The sequence below is a fragment of the Cucurbita pepo genome, chromosome 10 (genome assembly GCF_057944985.1).
Source record: "Cucurbita pepo subsp. pepo isolate OVF chromosome 10, ASM5794498v1, whole genome shotgun sequence".
NCBI classification, from domain to species: domain Eukaryota; kingdom Viridiplantae; phylum Streptophyta; class Magnoliopsida; order Cucurbitales; family Cucurbitaceae; genus Cucurbita; species Cucurbita pepo.
This window is the reverse complement of record NC_141807.1, coordinates 15,432,078-15,437,483: the sequence shown is the minus strand read 5'-3', so window position 1 is coordinate 15,437,483 and position 5,406 is coordinate 15,432,078. Positions and strand designations below refer to the sequence as shown.

Here is a 5,406-nt window from a genome sequence, read left to right as displayed (position 1 = left end):
TAAGGTTGAGATCATACAAAATGGGTCCATAGCTCAATGTTAGAGCATTTGATTGCAGATCAAGAGGTCACCAATTCGAACATAGTTGGGCCCTTCTATCTTGGATAGAAATTTGTTACACTTTTTGGACCGACACTATGTCTAAGGGGTCACAAATGTTAAAATCCTACAAAATGGATCCATGGCTCAGTGGTAGAGAATTTGACCGATCACCCGTTTGAACTTGGTTGGGCCCTTTAATTTTGGACAGACACTTTTTACACTTTTGGACTGACACTCCGTAGAAGGGGTCACTAAGGTTAAAATCATGAAAAATGGGTCCATAGCTCAGTGGTAGAGTATTTGACTGTAGATCAAGAGGTCATCAGTAGTTCGAATCTGGTTGGGCCCTTTTATTTTGGACAGACACTTTGTTCGATTTACTCCCGACCATTGAGTGTTTAAAGGAAAAGAAATAAGACTTAGCACACACTGTGAACATGGTTAAAAACTTATGTGGTCTTCGCGCCACTATATAATATAGTAGAGAAATAAAAAAATGTTACCCTCATTTGTGTGGTGTTGTACCATAAGTGATCAATGGCTACTTATAATTTTACCTTTTAAGGTTGTAAATATTTGTGGGTTTTAAGCACTTTTTTCTTGTACTCCTTATAATTTTACCTTTTAAGGTTGTAAATATTTGTGTTACCCTCATTTGTGTGGTGTTGTACCATAAGTGATCAATGGCTACTTATAATTTTACCTTTTAAGGTTGTAAATATTTGTGGGTTTTAAGCACTTTTTTCTTGTACTCCTTATAATTTTACCTTTTAAGGTTGTAAATATTTGTGCACGGGTGACTATTATGATTATCAGTCAACTGAGTTAAGTGGAAATAAATTTTGAAGATGAAATTAAAGTATTAATTCTGATGTCATCTTTACTTGAGTTTTGGGATATTGTTATTAATGAGATTCAATCTAATGCCATTAGTAATTCACAATGATAATATTCAAAATACTTGACAAAAAAGAATGGTCAACATAAGATATTTGAAACAAATAAATATTTTGTCCTCTATGATATATCAAATCACTCATTTGAAATTCCTTAATAATAAACCTGAAGTCTTACATCTTTTATAGAGAAAAGTTCCTTAAATAGAAGTCTTATTAGATACTTCTAAGCATTTAGAGATCAACTAGACACAAAGCTAAACATTCTAAAAAAAATTAGGGGTTAAACTTTCCGGTTAACGTAATTTAAGAAATTTATGATTTTTATATTCTCAAGAGTTTAATTGAGCTAGGTCGATTCAATCTAGTGGACCCAAGAATTGAACCGAACCAAACCAACTAGTTAGTAACATAATTTAGTGGAAGCATTTTCACGCAAAGAAGAAGCAATAATGGAGGGTTTGCAATAATATAGTTTTCACCCCTTGTTTCGAGTGAATATTGAAATAATATGGTTTTCCTGTTAAGTTTTGCATGGAAGAAAGAAAGACGGGATGTAAAGTATTATTTCAATTTGTTTGTAATATACAACAATATATAAATTAATTATAAGAAATATATAAAATTACATGTTCTCCAAGAGGTTCAATCAACACTGGAGGGTTACTTTTGCAATCACTCTAAAGGTGCTCAAGATCACAACGAGTTAGATAAAACAGCTCTAGAACTTTGAATCCAATAACTTGAGTTTGACTCGTGATAGAATCTCTCTTCTTGTGGAATCTGCATAAAATAGGAAAACCATTCCAAAATCAATTTTTACAAGGGGTTCTATGGTGTAGTGGTTAGATCGTTCACTGTCAGGAAAGACTATCGAAGAATCAATGAGAAAACACATAATAAGGAACGACAACACAAGACATTTTAAAACAAAAGGGTGTTACCTAGCATTCGATGCGAAAACACAAATTTTCTCGAGGCATAAGGTGTAACATTCTTGAGTTATTCCGAACTTGCTCCGCTATCATTTTAACCCATAATAACTAGCATGACTTTTAGGTTCCGAACTTGCTCCAAACAACTTGAAATCTTGAATTTATTCTCATGTCATATAAAATAGACTCTTATAGAAAATAGTTGGTAATTTGGAGCATGTCTAAACCTTGAGCTAGGCTATGACTTCTTGTTTTGTTTGGAGTATGTCTAAACCTTGAGCTAGGATATGACTTCTTGTTTCGTTTTTAGGAACTAAACCTTAGAGGTTGTCATGTCATGCATCGTATTTTAACCATGAAAACTCTTGCGAAGTAACTCTTAATTTTCTCCCCATGAGTGCATAGGTGGCGTTGTCATAATCGTGGCATCCTGCTAGCAAATCGTGGTCAGGGCATCTCATTTAGGTGAGGGAGATAATAAGTTCATCATGGAATCCTGCTCATGGTACATATACCAAAGCATCCCACCTAAAGAGAAATAGGGGCCTCGCGGCAGTGATGAGCATTTTCTCCCATATCTTGGTTTCGCTAACTAAAGTTTTCCAATAACTCCCAAACTTCATTACCTTATATAACCTCTCGGGATAAGGATTCATACAACATTTCATAAAATAAGATCTACTGAGAAAACTCGAGAAAAGGTCAAATTTTGAGTTGACTTGGACAGTTTAGTTGAACTGGACGTATCATCGTTTTCTTCCTCTGAAAAGGAAGAAGATGCGCATTTTTCGCATCGCCGCCATCTGAAACTCGGCCTGTACAGCCACATTTACAGCGTTTCTCTCCTCAATTTCTTCGTGAAAATTAAAGTTGGATGTTACAAGAAAGGGTTAGGGATTTATTTGATAACTTCTCGTGGATCGTAGCCTAAGATATTCGTTACCAAAGTTCATCAAAAATCTGATTTATCGCTGGAGATAAAACAAATGATTTCTTATTGGGTAGCCGATTCTAGGGGTTTCAAGGCCCAATTTCTTCATTGAACCCCTTCCATGTCCTATCTTTAGGCTAAAGGAATTGGTTTGGAGGAACGTCTTTGAGTGTAGGACCTTAATTTCTAAAAATTGTTCTCGGTATGCAACTCACTCGAAACGCTAGATTTTCTACCTCATGGGTAGCTTGTTCTACGATGTCTCAACTCTCGATTCCTTCATCAGGTTTACTCAACTTCTTCCTCTAAAGCTAGAGGAATCCTTAATTTCAAGGAAAAGAGATTGTAGATATGAAATTTGACTCTTATCCCCAATTTAATTTCGAAACCTATTTCCTTCAATTTGGCACGCTCTCAAGGTTATTTTTCTTTGTGGTCTTCTATGGAAGCATTCCTTGGAGGTGCAGAAACTGATTGGAATTATTCTTGCTCGACGAGTCATCATGTATCCTCAGATTGGATTTCCATGTTTTTCTTGAAGTTCTTCAATGGCGAATTGAATTGGTGGAATGGTTTCTGGGCACTTTCAGCACTTTATTCCTTCATAGAACTCGTGGGTAATCTTATTGAGAAACTGTAGGAATAAGTTTGAAGAGAAATGGTGGAGGATTGCTCTCGAATTTGGAAGAAATCTGAGAGTAGGAGACCCATAATCGAAACGCTTATTGCCTTCAATTTTGGTATCGACCTTTCTCGATTCTTATTCCGTATTGTTGCTCCTACTTCGGACTTTATAGGAGGAGCTTAAACCGACATTGAGAGCTCAAGATTCTTTGTTATTTAGAAGTTTGAAGAGAAATGGTGGAGGATTGCTCTCAAATTTGGAAGAAATCTTAGAGTAGGAGATCCACACTCTAAACGCTTATTGCCTTCAATTGGGGGATTGACCTTTCTTGATTCTTATTCCGTATTGTTGCTCCTACTTCCGACCTTATCGGAGGAGCTTAAACCGACATTGAGAGCTCCAAAATCTTGGTTATTTAGAGATCAAACTTTCTAGATAATTTTTTGGAGATATCAACTCCGATCATAGCCTTACCGACCTTGGCTTTGAATACATGTCGTTGGACGTGATGATTCGTGGGTGTTCGTTCTAGATCATATCAAATTTTGGACGAGATCTGACGGTTGAGATTTGAGTTCGAAAGATTTTTCCCGGATGGTCATGGTAGATGCTCTGATTCGAATTAGAGTGGTATTTCTGTAATTATCCAGTCTTCCAGGGGTATTTTGGTAATTTGCCACTTTCTGAATATTTTATTATTATTTTTCTCGAAAAATCCATAATTTTTCTACAAATTTCTCATGTCTTTTATCATTTTTCCCTTTTTCTGAATCTTGAGATTCTTTCTAGATAAGGAATTATAAATCGGGAAAGATTCTTGATAATTGATAAAATGAGTTTTTTGCCCTTTTGATTTACTTTTTCCTTTCCAATCCTTTTCAAAAGGCCTTTTAACTCCTTGCAATCACTTGTTAAGGTACACGAGTGACCTGACTAAGTTCTTTGTTCTTGCTTAATCCTTTAATTTTTTTCCTTTCTATCCTTTGGATCTTTCATGAGTGGCTTATTCTTATCGAAGAGAATTTCCTTCATTTTTGGGGTGTTACATATACATACTCAACACAAAATAAGAAGCAGACTCAAAAGAAGCACAAAAAATACTAGATTAAAAATAGAGGCTAGTCCATGGCCCACACTCCAAAGTCCGCTCTCATCCATGACCAACTCTTATTTACTTGAAAAAAAAATGATAAACATGAAGTGAGTAAAACTTAGTAAGTAGTCTACTAGTAGGCTTAAGCTAGGATATTACTTCTTGTTATGTTTTCACCATCTTGATCTTGAAAACCTTCCCCTAAAATAACCTTCAATCTTCTCCCCATGAACACAATTTTCTCCCCCATCTATCTTTTTTAAACACTTTTGAAAGTTAAAGAGTAGTTTTGAAGATTTTATTTTATTTTTTTTTATTTTTGAAAATTTAACCATATATTTTTTTTAAAAAATTATGAGTATTTTTTTTTAAGATAAAAGTGCAAAGTTCAATGGTATTTTTATTAATTTAGATTATAATTTAAAAAGATACAAATTTTTTTGTTGATTAAGTTAATATTAATTTTATTAAACTACATAACACCACATCAAAATTAATTTATTCCTACTAAAATTAAAACTAAAAAATCAATTTATTTTAAAACTAAAAAGTATACTTTGTTTGACTAAAACATCCCTTATCCCAACTATAAAGAATTTAATTCCAAGCTCTCTTCTAATAGTCAAACGTTTTATTAACCTCTATTGTAAGATTTCACTTCATCAATTTAAGTAGCGTTCAACTATAAATATCGAATTTTAAAGTATTCCTCGGCAAAGTAAATCTGTTGAAACTATCTATCAAAGGTGTTCCATAATGAGTTGTGGAGAAGTGTTTCCTTCGATTCAAATTTCAATTAAGGATGTCAATGACAAAAAAATGCAAGAGGCTAGAAGGTTTGTAGTGGAAGAAAATAACAAGAGTCATGGACATCGTTTCGTTTA

The 5,406-nt window shown here is 34.1% G+C and overlaps 1 non-coding gene across 1 annotated transcript; it reads left to right on the top strand.

The window, feature by feature from the left end:
• Positions 1-316: 316 nt before the first annotated feature.
• Positions 317-391, top strand: TRNAY-GUA (transfer RNA tyrosine (anticodon GUA)). Its single transcript has one exon. It is a non-coding gene; the product is annotated as a tRNA-Tyr (tRNA).
• Positions 392-5,406: the final 5,015 nt, after the last annotated feature.